The 17,855-nt window shown below is 39.9% G+C and overlaps 1 long non-coding RNA gene across 1 annotated transcript in view; it reads left to right on the forward strand.

The window, feature by feature from the left end:
- The first annotated feature begins 1,374 nt into the window (after positions 1 to 1,374).
- The window catches only part of LOC143723373 (uncharacterized), a 58,488-nt gene continuing 42,007 nt past the window's right edge, over positions 1,375 to 17,855 (forward strand). Inside the window, exon 1 of the long non-coding RNA XR_013197096.1 lies at positions 1,375 to 1,614. This is a non-coding gene — a long non-coding RNA (uncharacterized LOC143723373). The remainder of the gene's footprint in view (positions 1,615 to 17,855) is intronic.

Raw genomic sequence — 17,855 nt, forward strand, 5'->3', positions numbered from 1 at the left:
AATGCTGTGGGTTTGTGGTTACCGTGTGCTTCAGTCTTTGTCCGACAGCTGCCCACATCCTGCCCCGGCATCGTGCTGATCTTCTCAGGGTGCCGTCACTCCCAGTCCATTAGGAAGGGAGTTGCTCGTCCTGACTGAAGTCAAGCAGTGTGAAAATACTTCTCTGGGTGGTGTTGTATTATCAGAACAAGAGGTGGGGACACTTTTGGGGCCAGCCAAGAGTTAAAGTGCTTCAGTTTATGTCATTTTTAATGTTTAATGTGATGCCATTCAAAGGAAACACATGAAACGCTTTTCTCTTGAACGAGGGCCATCTGATAGTCAGAATCAGCTTATCCTGTTGGGGAATGTTTTTGTTTCCATAATGTAAGCTGTGCACAGACGCAGATAAGATTTATTGGACCCCTCAACGAAGTTTGATCTGATATTCGACACACTGTACTGCAAACAAAAACAATGAGGCATACTGCCTATTTATAATCAATGCAATGGTTGAAATGCAATCTGATATTCTGATCTATCTATCTGTCTATCTGTCTGTCGTTCGAGCATTCATTCTACTGTATCTATCCAAAAGGCCTATAAACCTTAAAACGTAAAGACTTTCTTTTTATTCAAAAACTTCCAAACAAGGCTTTGCCACACCAGCATGTAGTTAAAGTTACAGTCATGTGAATATCATTCAATTTTAATTGATTTCAATTTGGAATTCCTAACATTCAAATTCAAATTGCAATTTTCAATCCTCTTCGCTTCATCAGTTAAAATTCAGGAATTAATTTGTAGACTAAAATACATTTTAATTAAATTTTAAATGGTGCACAATGGTGGTCACTATAAACTGTTGTTGTATGGGAAAAGAAGAGCATATGAGTTCGCAACAGCATAAGGGTGAGTAAAGCATGTCCAAATTTCGAGCAAACTATTCCTTTAAGCAAATCACTGTTGGTTTTGATGAGTACGATTGAAAGCATGCATCTGTGGTTTACCAGCGAGGGAGCAGATTCTTTTGGGGAGTGTTGGGAGCACAGGAGCGCTCTCTTGAGCACTTGATGTTGATTATGATCTTTCATTTGCTCAATTTATCACTCTGGTCACATTAGCCATATCACTCCTTTTTGGCTATGTGACTGTGATAAATCGCATTTGTCAGAAGTAAACAAGGGTAGGATGGGGCTGAGACCGGTTCCATCTCACTCTACATTTCCAGATCTTTCTGCTTCCTTAATCAGAGATTTAAAACCGGTGTCCTTCCCAGTTAAAACTGTTTTCCTTCTCCTTTTTTATGAAACATGCCTGTTGCATAATGAGAAGCACATTTACCACATTACTGATTTGTTCTTCTTTTTATTGTATGTTAGAGTCAACCCCTCCACACTTTTCCTGGCAGTTTGTGAAGCTGGACTGCTCTTATCAAGCTAAATAACACCTGGAGGGAAACTTTTCACACACTTCACTTAGCTTGATCCTCATCAAATCTAAACGTGCCTGGCACAAAGAGTCTGTCTTCTTATCCTTCTTTGCCAAGCCATGAGTCTATTAATGGAACTCCAAGGAAAACAGGTTTGGAGACCAAACAGGAAAGTGCTGGATTTGAACCAGTTTCTATGGCAGGTGAGTCAGTGATTTAGCATTCGCTTTATGAGTTGTGGCATGGGCTCTGGAGCCTCAATTACACATGGGTATAAGACCAGGACCACAAAGCTGCGTATTTTTATACTTGTACATTATATATGTATACTTGTATATCAGGGGTGTAACAAGACCCTCATGTCACGATTCAATACATATCACGATACTGAACTCACGATATGATATTATTGCGATACCCCAAGACATATGGTAAAAGGTTAACAGAAAATATAAATTTGGCATTACATTGTGGGTATAAATGAATACGGTTGGACTTGGTGCTGGTAAGCCAATGCACAGGACAATGGTGACATCAGAATAAAAATATTGCTGATTCTGAAGCTGAAAGTACAGAATTATTTTAGACGAATATGCTTGCACCATCACTGACTAGATATATTTAAAGTAATATAGGTAATTTTTTACTGGTAACAACATAAGCATTTGGCATTATCAGGACCAACAAATATTCCCCAATTGCATTTATATCAACGCATTCTCACCCCAAGGCGTCACTAAAATGACAATTTTGACCATGCTTCAATATTCGACGCTTTAGGCACCCTTTAGCGTCAGTTACATGACGCAATCCTAGGGCGTCATCTTACTGACGCTTTACCTAAGCGTCAGTTAGATGACGCGGGTAGGTTTAGGTCTGGGGTAGGGTTAGGATTAGATAGCGTCATCTAACTGACGTTAAAGGTAAAGCGTCAGTAAGATGACGCCCTAGGATCGCGTCATGTAACTGACGCTAAAGGGTGCCTAAAGCGTCGAATATTGAAGCATGGTCAAAATGATTCCCAAGGCGTCAGTTTCATGACGCCTAGGGATGAGAATGGGCTGTTTATATACATTATATTCAACATTATACATTTTTTATAGTAGTTTTATAGTAATATAAAATTATAAAACTTTATAGTAGTTTTATAATATAATATAATATAATAACTCTGAAAACTCTCACATAGTAATTTTTATTATGGGTGAACTGTACTATTTATATATTGTCACTATCCACGATACATCGTTGCATTTTTGTATTGCGATATATTGTGACACGATATATTGTTAAACCCCTATTGTATATAATTTTTTATTGAACATTGTTGTTTTTTATCATATTGCAGTTGCTATTGTTTTGTAAAAACAATAAGCTATGAGTGGTTGTGCTTTACATTTATTTATTATGACAAAGGGACTGAATAGAACAGGGAGTAAACATACACAGGAAACTAACTAGACTCAGGTGGAAGAAGATAAACTAATCAGGGCCTTACGAGAACAGGTGCAGACAAGACAGAACATAATCGTGACAGTTAGCTGTGCAGTTAAATGTTTCATTTAAAACTATATGACATCAAAATCATATTGTAGTTGGTTGAAAGATTGACAGAACACTCTAAGCAGTTTAACTATTACAAATGAAAAAAAAAAGATTATTTGCCTATGTACAAAAAAAAGACATTTGCATTTCCTAAAGCAAATATCAGTGCTTAAGAGATTAAAAGAACAGAGTTAATTTTAAAATTTAAAATAAAAATGTCACATTATCCTCTATAGGTGTAATTTGACAATTCAGTATGCATTTTAAGAAAGACCATAGTAGATAGGTCAATTAGTTGAACTTGGTGACACTCAATTTTCATTAACTCGAAAAATCTAAATTCTTTAGATAACTTCTGAAATGTTTGCCATTTTCATGACACTCAGCAAGTCATCAACACACCATGCAACATCATCTTTGCAAAGTAAACCCGGTTATGGTTAAATGGATGCATGTAAGAAAAGTTTCTAAATCATGTTAATTGCATATTGAGCCAAATGTCTCTACTATTGTTCATGCTTAGGCTTAGGTTTTTAAACATCTAACCCAAAGTACTAAACTTTGACTAATGTGAGTATTAAACTTTCACATTACTCATCCTGAATCATGGTTATGGTAGATAATGGCTTATTTTCAAACTTTAATCTTATTTTTAAATAAGTAAAAAGCCAAAAACGGGTAGCTCACAAGAAAGTTTGATTTTAGTGTGTACATTGAGTGCTTCAGGCAGTAGTTTAAAACTTAGGTGACCTAAAAAAAAAAAAACCCTGACCTAATGTCTGAGGAATATCAATAAAGCGCTGCCTTGTGAGCACTGTAATAACTTGTGAATTAAATGCAATGCAGACGGAGCGAGTTGTGTGGTATCATGCGGATCCAGTGCAAGGGATCCCTCCATCAACACGTGGAGGAGAACAGAACAGGTGGCCTTCAGCCAGAGGGGATTTGGAAGCACTCACAGAAACACCCCTCTCATTCATCTCACTGCACATACTGTTCTGGGTTTAGATTTTCACCTCAGACTGCACAGGTTCCCATTCTCACTTCAAAATAATAAATAAGTATTTCGCACCAACTTAAAACTGAGAATGTAGTTGATAAAGTATATTTACTACTATTTTAATGACTTGGCAGACCCTCCAAAGCGACATGATTTAACATACACATTATCATTATTTGTGTTCATATAGAAAGAATCACTTCCACAACCGCGCTGTTGTTAGCAACATGCTCCAGCAGCTATGGGAACCAAAGTCTAACAGATAAAACAGATTTAACAGATTAAAAAAATAAATAATAATAATATAAATAAATGCAATCAATCATTATAATCTTACTTAAGCATGTTAAATGGGTGGATGGTTCACATTATCAGCTGTTTTGCCAGTGGTAGTAAATCAGTATTATAAAACCGATAGATATATCTCTAAATTCTGATGTTATGAGCGGTTTATTTTGCTTATGTGTGAAATATTTTATAAATATGTTGCTACTGTAAACAGTTTAAAGCTAACCACATTAGTTGGACGAATTATTTATAAATAATTATTTAATTGGCATTTAATAATTAATTATTTATTTTTGTTTATCTAATATTTTACTAATTTAATTTATAATTATTAATATTATTATTATTATTATTTAGGCCTATGTCTTATCATATTTCCGCTTCATATCATGCCTAACCAAAAGATGCACAACCTCCTGTGTATCTATTTATTTTCTAATTATTCATTTATTTTAAGCTTGCATGCCCTATGTCACCATAAAACACACAAAATTAATGACGTGGAATAGTTGGTTTTAAAGTTACATCCTTTATATTTAAGCGCAGCATTATTTCAACAAATGTAATCAAATTTAAGAGCTGCGTAATGACTTCTGTGAATATATATATATATATATATATATATATATATATATATATATATATATATGCCCTTCTCTAATGTGCCTCTTCAACATTTTACGTTTAGAAAGAGCAGTTTTGGCTTGTATGGTTTGCTTCTGATATTTCCAGCAGTCAAGCTATGGAGAAAACTATGACAAAGCTTATAAGCAAATGTTCTTGGCCAGTTATTATGGCTATACCTCTTTCTGTTTATGCTCTGCTTACATCAACAATTACAGCATATTTGTTCAAAATCCATACAGGATGGCAAACATGCTAGCTCATATTTTCCCCTCCTCTCAGAATCGCTGCCAGACCTCACACTTTGTAACTGACTGTTGACTCGGCCAGCTCCGATCACTCACCTCATCAAAGTATAACTTAACATTATGTTTTGAGTTATTACTACTGTAGTGAATTAATTGTAACCCCCCCAGCTCTTTTAATAGCACTGAGATTCATAATTGTTCAGTGTAATATGTTCAAAGCCTGAAAGATGCACTTTCCTTTACAAGAAGATTCAGATTTATAGTGATTGTCAAAAAAGAAAAGGGAGAAAGCAAAAACCTGGCGTCTGTTCTTTTTGGGAGTGGTGTTGTAGACTTTCCCTAATTCATCATGGCCCTTTCATGTATTACATACTAAGTTCATAGAAGAAAAAAAAAGACAGCTACACCTTCAACAAGGAAAAATTCTTTCAGCAGAGCGAATATTGGACAGCCCTTCCTTTCACGGCCCTCTGTGCCAGATTCACAGAGCTCTCATGCAAAAAGTGCTAGCTTGGATGGACTCTAGGCCCTTTCATCTCAACCCTGCAATATATTTAATTACTTACCTAAATATACTTATGAAAGAGGGGCGTGACATGACCAGAGAGACGTGGGCTGAGAATTTGACAGACATCCAGATATTAAATGGATCAATAAGAGACTCTGTCAGTAAATGTAACTAAATAGCGGCTCGCTGTCGGATGAACCCAGAGGTTTATGACTGACTGCTCATAATCCTAAACGCGGCTCAAGCCAGGAAGCACGAGAGTGTACCGTCATGAACAGAGGAAGAACAAGACAGATTTAACCTGTGAGACAAACGATATGGATGGGAAAGGGAAAATAGTAGAGAAATATTAATATGAAATATGAGGATTTTTGGATCTACCAGTATAATTCTGGGAAGGCAAGTTTTCCTTTGGACAGAGAAAAAAAGAAAGGAAAAATTATACTTTATATTGCACAAGTCAGAACAGATTTGGCCTGATAAGATAAATTAATTAGAAAAATATTTGAGTGTATATTTTTTTTTATTGTTATTATTTTGAAATACTGTCTCCTATCATTTTTTTTTTTGTATAGTGGTTTTCACAATCCTCAAAGCAGATTTACAGAAAATTGTGGCTTTTATGCCAGGTTCAGACTAGTACACAATATTTCTGTCTGTTATTATAGTCACTGTGTCGGATTTGCACAGATATGAAATTTTTATTCCTAAATTCCTGTCGTGTCGTGTACAAGAAACATGTCAGACTAAACGTTAATTCCTGACCAATCATTGCTTGCCGTCTTTAGCGATGTGCGTGATGTCATAGAGAAGGCGGAACTAGTGACTGACTTCCAGAAACAAGAGCATAAGAAAAACAATGGCTACTTATTCCAGTACTCACCGGCTATCGTTTGTCAGCATTTTTTTTTTTCACTCTATCATGTTAGTCACTCGAGGAAACATCATAAAGGCAGGAGAATTGCTGCCATAGCCCCACAAAACTTTGGGGTTTCGCCCATTGTCAAAACGCCCATTGTCTTTTACGAACCACCACAACACCTTAAGCCAAACAGATTGTACCAAAATAATGCTGATATTGTGCAGTCTGAACCTAGCATTAATGTGAGCAGTGAGCAAGCAATTGTATTATGTATTAATTTATTGTGTTAAATGCATTAATATATTTATTGTACATAAGTGTCTTTCGATATAAAAATATAATTGAACAGCCTATTTGTAAAACCCTTGTATATGTTATGTTAAGCATGGTTAAGAGTATTATTTGATTAACTGTTTAACACAAGAGATGTTTGAGGGCCATTCACACCAAGGACAATAACTATAAAGATCATGGACACTGAGCACTGACGAAAATGGCCGAGCATCTTCATTTTATCCAATCAAAAAATCGTTTGAGATTTGGGAACCTCTCTGATTGGTGGATCTCACATCGGGTCGTGGCAGGTTATATTCAATTCTACCATTATTTAGCACTACAACATAACAGCTTGGCACAAAAGCTTGTACTTTCTATTTTTCACATGATTGCATTTTTACATCATGAACTCAACAATCATCAGGTATATCAGTGAGAGAGCGACTCTCGATTACACTCATGGAAAGAACCGGCCAAGAGTGTGGACACCCACCGGCAGAAACATACATCGGCGCCTGCGATAACAATAAATATTAAGTTTAAATAATCATTCTAATTCTCTGAAAATAGAAAAGGCCACACCACAAATAAAAAGTTCATAAAAAGTATGTCATTCTCGGGCACAGCTGATTGGTTGCTGCTGTATCAGTAGCCAATGAGCTCTCTGCTCAACCTTCAATTACTTGGTCATCATTTGCTGTAGCAGTCCAGCACACTTTTAGAAACCCTCCACCTTCCCCAGCTCCACCTGTATAGATCTGCTACGGTCATTTGTTTATGCAATTTTGTACAGCAACAGCATGTCTTACTTGTTCACAGCAGCGTGTTGTGTATGTATTGGCAGTAGAAAGGTCCCACACTTACAGCAATAACCAACAGCAGCAGCAGCGTAGCAGATCTATTCTGCCAAGACTAAGCATACAGTATCAACAATGGTATATCCATTACCATGCCAAACACTCAGAGAGCTGTCATCACAAAACTATGATAACAACACAAGGGAAAAATACATTTTTTTTCCAGCTGATAAACGATAACAATTGATTGATAGCCAATCATAATCCACCCAATTGTAGGTGGATTTAGAGCTCAAGCATTTAAAGTAGAATATGACGTAACTGCAGCATGTGCTTATAATAAAGAGACTGTTATCTTGCTTTGGTGTGAATGCTAAAGTAATATAGTATTCTTTAGAGTTATTGTTCTTGGTGTGAACTGGCCTTTATTCAATTATTTTCTCCATTCAGTTCGTTCCATTCAAAAAAGGTCTGCTTGTAGATGACGACATATATGTATTAATCTACAAACAAAACACTATTTATTGGCATGTGATATAATAGGTTATTGAAAAAAGTTTACAGGCCAGCATAAAATAGCAATATTGACTAAACCAATGGTGTGACTATGAGGCGGGATTATCTGTGTTTGACAAACCTGTTTAAAAACTGATTAATTTGCAATTCAGTTTGGCACATTGCACACTTTAGCTTTAATAGTTCATGATTTCATACAACATATGTATCACTTGTAGCTGTAAATACTTAGGGATATTTACAATTCTGGGCCTGGTTGCAACAAACTCCTTATTATTGTAAGGGAATTATCACTAAGAGTTTTGTTAATGTAAGGGGTTCGTTGAAACCGACTGACCCTTATCTATAACCTTGCCTGGTACTAATAATTTATCTTAACTGTATGCATGTGTGAAAAACATTACTGCTTAAAAAATAGTTCTGCATCTAACTTTTAATATAAGAAAATGAGCTTGCTTTTGTTATCTCGAGGTCCCTATGGCTGCATGCAATTACTTTAATAACTTACATTCTTAGTGGGCATTGACAGCAGCTCTGAGTCTCGTAATCATATGGTGTTAGACATTAGATTTTGTATTTCTGTAACTTTGAATGAATGTCTGTTGATCATTATCATTGTAAGTACACTCTCTCATCATTGTGTAATCATTTCTATTTATAATTTCCTGCTATCAGACTTTTTTTTCTTTTTTTTTACAAGCTTTGCATCCCTAAAGATTACAGCATTTTGTTTTGAATAGCATGTTTCTAAGCGACAAACACAAACATCTAACCAAGGACAAAGTCACTTGTTTCCTCCGAAAAAGGAAAAAAAACTCTAATACTGTGCTCTAATGGAATTCCAACATCCTTGTTCAGTTTCCCTGCAGTCACCTGGGAACGCGAGCCTGTGAACACGCGTTTGGAGAGGATCTGCTGTGGTTCACACTCCCACATGTTAGCTACGTTAAAACAGTCGGTGTTTAGGATTGACGAACATATGTACTAACAGGTGTGACTTTCAAACTGTCCTGTAGGATGGAATAATGTCTGTAATGACAGGTAACCAAAGTCAGTCTCTTATTCTAACTCACAGGTAATATCTGTGACCACAGAGACATTGTATTGGAATTTTAAGGACTTGAAGAAATACTTATGTTGTTCGATTCCTGTATGACTTTCATGATGGCAAAAGATGAATTTTTAGGTGCAGGGTTTGAAATCAGCCTTTTCACCCACCAACCATTTGGCTACTACATTTTTAAGTGACTGGCCATTCAGAACTTCTACTAGCCAACAAAAAAGAAGATTAAATGAACCAGATTTACTACGTCACAGCTTACAATATATATATATATATATATATATATTGTATTTTTGGATTTGGAATTGGATTTGAATTTGGATTTCATACATTAATTTCTTATTAAAAAAAATTCCTGTCATCCAGCAATCTCCTCCCTTTCTCATTTATTCTCATCCTTTTCACCAAAAATTTATTTTAGGTGGACAGATCCATACAGTAAAAAGAACATGTAGGATATTGGAAAATAAAAATGTCTTTTCTGATTCTGTTAACCAAATGGTTTTTAATCTTCGCTATTGCTTCAATGCAATTGAACAAGCGCGCCGTTATTTTTTTTGCGGATAGTGACGTCACGTGTATGTTCAAGTAAGCCATATATGCACAGATTTTGCGCAATACGCTGTATTTAAAAGATCATGATGACTCACTAGTTGAGTCTTGGCACTAAATTTTTGCAGACTTTGCTTACACGAACTTCCCCCTGCAAAGTGAGAAAACAGTAAGTGACGCCAAATTGGCTAGTGATTTGACAGCGTTACCCACCACAGTGGATTTTTACTGTTTTTTTTTTTCAATTTCAAAACCCTTTTTAGGTGAATATTTATGAAAATGAGGACTGGGTGTATTCAAAGCTTAATAAAAGCACCATACCAGTAGTTCATATGACTTTTGCACTATAGTATTCAAAGGCATCTGAGATTTAAGTTTAAGAAATGTAAAAAGTCTTAAACATCACCTTGATGCATTTATCAGAAAAACACTATTGATAATACAAAAATTAATCATATTACTTAAGCTAGTTGTTTTAGTTTAGAAAACCAGTATGAATTATTTGTTCATGAATCATAGGCCCTGTTTACACCTGGTATTAAAACATGTTTTGCTCGATTGGATGACAAGTGGACAACGCTAAATACAGGCGTCTAGAACATTTTGAACTTGTCCACTTTCAACCACTTCCAGAGTTAGTCGAAAACGCATTTGACCGAATTGCTTTTGTAGTGTAAATTCGCCTGTGGTCGAATGAGTCCGAACAGCCACAAAAGACCGCCTACTCTCCATCTACTGTACTGACCTAATGCGTGAACATTATGGGAAGTATGTAACTGTGAAAAAATAAACTGTGTCGACGAAAACGAAAAACGTACCAAGCACAATGTTCTCTCACATTCCTGATTTCTAACACACACTTAGCGCATTCAGCTGGTCTTGCGGCTGTCTGAGCAAAAACTAATGTTTCTCCTTTCACGTTCATATGTAAATAGCATGAGCGTATTTTTTCCATTAGCCTGAAAGATCTAAAAAAGACCATACATTTACCCACACATAGCCCCTCCCGTCGAATAAATCAGGACAGAAGTGGTCAAAGGTGGACAAAAGAGATGGATTAAAACTCTAGATTTTGGGAATGTGTTTGTTTTTTTGTCTACTTGTGATCCGATCAACCAAAACGCATCTTAATACCAGTTGTAAAAAGGGCCTAAATAATCCATGATCAACTTAGCTCACAATGCTTTTGGGAAGCACAACTCTGTTCAATGCAGTGCATGATTATCAAGGAATAAGAGCATAAATTCTGTCTGTTCCTAACGCAAGCCTATGACTTGGATTATAGTGTACAAGTCATATACTACTGTTTTGGTGCTTTTATGGTACATTTAGATCTTTTTTGAAGCTTGAAAGCTCCGGTCCATATTCATTGCAATTGCATAGAAAAGATCGACTAAATATATCCTTTTGTGTCCTGGAGAAGAAAAGAAGTCATAGGTTTGCAATTGCAATGACGAGGGTGAGTAAATGATGGTATACTTTAATTCGAATTATCCCTTTAAGTTTAAAATCAGCACCAATCCAAACAAAGACTACAAATATAACTCCATAAATACAGTATGGCAGACATGTTATGCAATATTATGACAAGATTCAGCAAGTTAAGCGAGGAAGTTTTTAATAAAGGGGAAAGAAATATTTTGACCGTAGGCCTATCCAAAGCCTGTGATCTGCAGTAATTCATTTCATGGTGGATAATGTTCTGAAACCCCTACAGTTGTTCAACGACACCTCTTTTCCAACAAAAACTAACCGTCTCCAAAAAACACTTCACTAGGGACCGTGTTCCCCACAGTGAGGTCAGCTGTACTTGATTCCGACCAGCTATTATGTTTGGTTGTGAGGCGAGGATCATTTCTCCAATATAATTTGATGATAATTTAGTCCATCTCCTTTGACAAAGGGGACAGCAAAGCAAATTATGGCCCCACCCTGTAAGACACCCTGGCAAGGGCCAAAAACTCAGCATAGAGCAGATTGAACTTGGCCTGTGGACCCTCCAGATGTGTCATATAGAGAACATTTGGTCGTTTTACAATCTCAGTGCTTTTCCCTCCATTTCTCACTTGATATCCTCTGTATCCCGTGAAGAACTTGAAACAGCATGCTCTTTTTTTCCATAGCGGCTTGCCAGATTTTATTTCTCTGATCTTAGCATCTCTCTTAGTCGTGTCATTTCAAGAAACACTTGATGTGGGAAAATTCGGAACAAATCCTTAACCCTCTTTAATATGTATTAAACAGTATCATGTAACTCGTTTGAGCTTGAACATGTCTCAGAACACTTTGTTTTTTTAGGTAATGTCTGTGAAATATTCTCTACTTATTACTGTTGAACAGACAGAACTTCTGATCACAGAATCTGTATACAGTTTTTGATTTTTCAGGTGTTTTCTTTAAAACGGTTTGTTGAGATTTTTTTCCCTTTAACTCTTTCCCGCCATTGACTGAACTTTCAATCATTTATGAGACAACGCTTCCGCCCTATTAATGGAATTGTCCGGCTTTCCAATGTTATATGGTAGAGTACTGAGTCTCCGGATCAAAACACAGGCAAAAAGGAGAAGAAACAAGCGATAAAAGCATTGCTTCTGCACATTGTACACTGGATTTTCTCAGCTTTTTGTTCAAAATGTTACTTTTTTACAAAACTTACCCACATTCAAGTGTTGAAGCTAGAATAAAACATTTTTGTTGTTTTAAATCAGAGGCTCTGTTCTTTCTTTTGATATTTTGCACGTTCAGATATTCATACAACAACATATTCTGGGGGCCATGAAATTGTTGTGAAAATTATCATAAATGCTGGTGGTGACTGGCGACTTTAAAAAAAAAAGGCTTATGGGGAAAATGTAAATTCATTTTTTTATGCTGTCAACTTTGGATAACCCCACCCTCCTTAAACAGCACATACAACCAAAATTAACTGTGATTGATTGATTCACATGTCAATCACACTGCCTCTTCCTGTCTAGGTGGAAATAAGCTGCAATGTGGACCAGACAGGGCATGCTTCTCATTTCTAATTTGTGCATCCTCATTTCCTTTCCAAAATGAGGATGGAGGAATCAAAGGAAATCTTATTTAAATATTGGAATATTCTTGATCAGTCGTGCTGCGCTCATTGATCTGCCCTTACGTAGTTGAAGTGTGGTTATTTAAGAAATTCATAATATAGGTATAATAATAAAGCAAGATACCCTGTTTAAATATGTAAAAAGGTAAAACATAAAATTATTGTGACATATGTGAATTTATACGTGCATCAGGTTTTCGACAAGAAAGACTTCCGCATAGGACACACCTGTGCATCATCGCTCATAGCTCCTGAAGCTTCCTCGCTCCTCGCTCCATGCCAATTAGAGAATTGCACCACAAGGCTATAAAAGACCTCCAACCACCTGTGACATAATTTCCTAGCAACACCCCAGCAACCACATGGCAACACCCTGGCAATAGCATTGTGGTGCAGTTTAGAAATGTTTTTCCCATCTTTGCTTTCCAACGTGTGACTATTTCAAGTCCAAAAACAGGGTGAATGTGATTTCAACAAGTAGAACATGTTCCTGGATAAACATCCGTGTTGATCCTGGAACAACATTCCAATCAACCTATCAATTTGAGAGAAAAGTTTATAGTTAATGTCAAGTTTAGGCTTGCAACAAGTGTTAGGGGCTTCTACATTCTTATTCACCTATCTTTTCCCTCTGATTTTAGGGGTAACTTATGGGTAGGGTTAGGTTTAGGGGTAGGGTTAAGACAGGAATTTTTTTTGGACAGGAATGTTGTACAAGGTTCAACTAAAGATGTTGATCCAGGAACATGTCAAAATCACATTGACCCAAAAACTAAATTCAGAATAGCTTACTACCATCCTGTACTTAGTATTTCAGCTTTATTATTACATGGCTCAAATAGTAAGATGGTCAGTAGTATGCAGGTGTTCTATTCCGAATCCAGCAACACTTTTTGAGCTCCTCAATGAACCTCATTCTCCCCTACACCAATCACAACACTTCTAGATAAGGCTCCGCCCCTCTCTGATTCAAGTCATACATCCCTGAGATTCCTCTTACTTATAGCCCTCCTAAGAACTTGTATTAATGATGCTATAAAAATGATAGATCCTAGCTATATAACAGCGTTGTGTTCCCACGCAGCCTCAGCCCTGTCCAGTTATGACTGGAATGATTCCATAGAGACAGTTTTTTTACAGAAAACACCTAGTTCCTTTTTTATAAGTTTTTACTGTTTTTACAAGTATATTGCAATATACGAAATGTCTGTGCTCCCACTGTGCATTGTCATAAAGTTTGTAAGAACAAGGACTTGTTTTAACCAGAAGCAACACATGCAAGCAGGTTTTGTTTATTACAAAGCAAAATATTTTATAGTTATGCAATCACACCAGTAAATACATTGGCCATGTACACACTGCAGATAATACAATTTGACAAATGGATTACAAAAAGCAAATATTAAATAAAAAATATTAAATTAAATATTACCTTTAAAAATGATTTGCCAGTTTACCATTTAGTATTTACAAAATACTAATTATTATTATCATCATTTAAAAAAAAAACATTTTATTTATTTACTTTTTTAAAATTATTATTATGATTATTATTTTTAAACTACCACTCTTAGTCCTTCATAATAATATGTCCCCAATCACAAATGTTTCTCTGGTCTGGTAAAAAAAAAAAAAAGACTAATTGTTTACTGCCACTGCCACATAGTGTAGCTATGGTTATCACTATATCAACCAATACAATTTTGGGAGTGACTCCTGTATTCTGAACATACCAAACGATAATTTAGAGGATTCACACCCTTATTTATGGTCGCTCTTAAAACTTTTCAATGTGTACGTGACCAGTGAATGTTCCATCCAGTTGCTTTTGCCTTGAAGCAGTAAAAAAGAAAAACACTCATCACTCATCTGTCATTATTTTTCCCCAGCGCAATTCATTCGAAATGTTTGTGAAGAGCCTCTCTTCAAAGCTTGTAAAGACCTGGGATGCAAACCCCACAATGCTTTTTTGCCAACAATTGCCATCTTGCTCAAGGCTGCATTCCAGCAGAGGAGAGGTTCTTATTTTGCCTTTTTCCAAGCACCTGTTACCCTGGAGACTGGGTAACCAGGGAAACACAAGCTAGCACTAGGAGGCAATATCCTCAGAAATGTACGAGACACACCCTTGGAGATGAAATGGCCGGGAATCAATCATCCTGAATGTGCAATGGAGCTCTTTGTTAAAGCATTGCATACAGGTTACATTAATTATTTGATAGAGTTGTGAAATCGTTTATCTTGAACATGCTGAAATTCAGGGCTATTTGACAAAGAGAGATCCTTCAAGAGGAAAAGTTGAGAAATCTCGAAATACTATCATGGCTAAAAGATTTTTTTTTGATGCAACTAATGTTCCCTTTCGTTGTCACTCCGAGTTACGTCGGATGACGACGAATGGGGTTTCGCTTAGAAAGCCTATCAACTTCGAGTATTACAAAACGAGCCAATGGCAAGGAAATGCCATGGGTCTGCGGAATTTGCATGGCGTAACTCCGCCCCACCTCGTGGGTATAAAAGGAGGAAGCCGGCAGCAAGCAGATATGTTTTCGCTTCGGAGCCAAGTGTATTCTTCTCTCCACAAGCCATCTCTGAATTGTCAGCTTTACAAACGAGTACCTCGAGTGTTGGTGTGACGGCGATCTACGGCGAGAGCGTGCTTCCTGCTGATCTGTTGCAGTGGTCTGCCAGTCGGTGCGTTTCTCCCCGGGTGCTTCAACACTTGAGTTTTCTCTCACTAAAAGAGCTTACACGTGGCACGTCTTTTTAAAGATGTCTCGCCCGTGTACTTCTGGTTGCGGCAGATTGGTATCGGACTCTGATGGGCACGAGCGTTGCATAGTATGTTTGGGCATTGATCATGCTAGAGCAGCGCTCGTGGATGACTCATGTTCTCTCTGTGGGAACATGACCATCGCGTCATTACGGTCGAGACTCCGTGAACTCGCAAGAGTGAGAGTCCCCTCATCCACCCCCCGTCCTGCGGCTGGTGGCCAGGGTGACCTGAGGGTTACGGTCTGGAACAAGGCGCCGACTATGTGTCCGCGACCCCAGCCCCCCTCTTCAATGACGGTGCCCGCTAGTGAACTGCTGATTCCCGCGGGTCTACCCTCTGGTGGCCCGCGTGTTTCAGTTGAAGCTACAGAGGAAGATGCCATGTCTGTTGCAGCATCACTAGGCGGGTTTGACTCTTCTGGAAGTGAGGGCTCGTCACAGCTGCCACCTTCCGGTGTGCATACGGCTGTGCTCGAGTCTGATCCGGAGATGACGGCCATGCTTTCCCGGGCAGCCGCGAGCATCGGACTTGAGTGGAGGCCTCCACCCTGTCCTGAGCGCTCGCGGCTGGACGATTGGTTTTTGGGTAAGGCCGCCGACCCTCGTCCTCGGCAAACCCCAATACCTTTCTTCCCGGATGTGCATGATGAGATCTCGAAGTCCTGGAAGACCCCCCTGTCTTCTCGGGACCGCTCGCTGGTCTCATCCGCCTTTCCTCCCCTCGATGAGGCAGCTGCCCGTGGGTACACTGGGCTTCCCCCGGTTGAACGCTCTGTTGCCATGCAACTATGTCCTCAGAGTGCTTCTTCTCGGGGCGAGCCTAAGCACCCATCCAAAGCCTGTAGATTTTCGTCGACCCTGGTGGCGAAGTCTTACAGAGCGGCGGGACAGGCGGCTGCTTCACTGCATGCTATGGCCACTCTGCAGGCCTACCAGGCCCAGATGCTCAGAGACATGCACGAGGGTAGGACAAACCCAGGGCTCTTTGATGAGCTGCGCGCCGCGACCGACCTTGCTCTCCGGGCGACGAAGGTTACCGCGCGCTCCCTGGGTTTGGTGATGTCCACAGCTGTGGTCCAGGAGCGACATCTGTGGCTGAACCTGGCTGACATGCGGGACGCTGAGCGGACCCGTCTGCTTAACGCCCCCTTGTCCCAGGCCGGCCTCTTCGGCGGTGCAGTTGAAGACTTTGCCCAACAGTTTTCAACTGCCCAGAAACAGACCGAGGCCATCAGACACATTCTGCCCCGCCGGCCCGCTGCTGCCTCCACCTTGCCGGCCGGGCAGACGCCTCGACCTGTTTCCCGCCGAGGGCGCCCTCCTGCGGCTCCCGCCCCTCCCGCCCGGACCACGCAGCAGCCTCCACCCAGGGCCGGTCGCGGAGGAAGCCGTAAGAAGGCGCCACAGCCCTCTCCTGCCCCGCCCCCCGCTAAACGCCGGGCCAAGCGGCGCTCCTGAGACGGGCTGCTCAGGGATGATGGTTGTTTCTCAGGAGGTGGTAGCAGGACCACTCCTTCCCCCGGTGGAGGGCCGGGGGAGAATCTTTTGTTCTCCACTCCCCGCTGCTCACCCACGGGTCCCAGAGGCGGTTGACACGGCGTGCCGTCCACGGACCGCTTCGCCCCTGTCCCCCTCTGTCGCCAGACCCCTGGCAGAGCAGGCCCCCGCGGGACGACCAGCCTGGTCCTCCCCTGGCCCCCTCTGCCAGGGCGCGGTTGCTAACTGTGCCCCCTCTCCGGGCCGCTATGCCGTCCACATCTGGGCCAGTTACTCCGCTTCGCTGCCCCTCCGGGGGGACGCCTGTGGCTCGCATGATCCCGTTGGTTCAGTTCCTGGGAGCCTGGCTAGAGCTTCCCCGTCTGTCCCACTGGATCGCGCGTACCGTCAGGCTCGGCTATGCGATTCAGTTCGCACGGTCTCCTCCCCGCTTCAGGGGAGTCCGCTCCACTTTGGTCGGTGGCAATGCCCCTATCATGAGAGCAGAGATTGCCACCCTGATGGCGAAGGGTGCTATCGAGACTGTCCCTCCAGCCGAGATGAGGTCCGGCTTCTACAGCCCGTACTTCATTGTCCCCAAGAAAACCGGTGGGTTACGGCCAATCCTGGACTTGCGCGTGCTGAACCGCTCCCTTTACAGGATGCCGTTCAAGATGCTCACCGCCAAACGCGTTTTCGAATGCATACGGCCCCAGGATTGGTTTGCAGCGATCGACCTGAAGGACGCCTACTTTCATGTCTCCATTCTTCCTCGACACAGACCGTTCCTCAGGTTTGCTTTCGAGGGGCAGGCATACCAGTACGCGGTTCTCCCTTT

The sequence above is a fragment of the Siphateles boraxobius genome, unplaced genomic scaffold (genome assembly GCF_051911475.1).
Source record: "Siphateles boraxobius isolate OS27281-9 unplaced genomic scaffold, OSU_SipBor_1 7, whole genome shotgun sequence".
Lineage (NCBI taxonomy): Eukaryota > Metazoa > Chordata > Actinopteri > Cypriniformes > Leuciscidae > Siphateles > Siphateles boraxobius.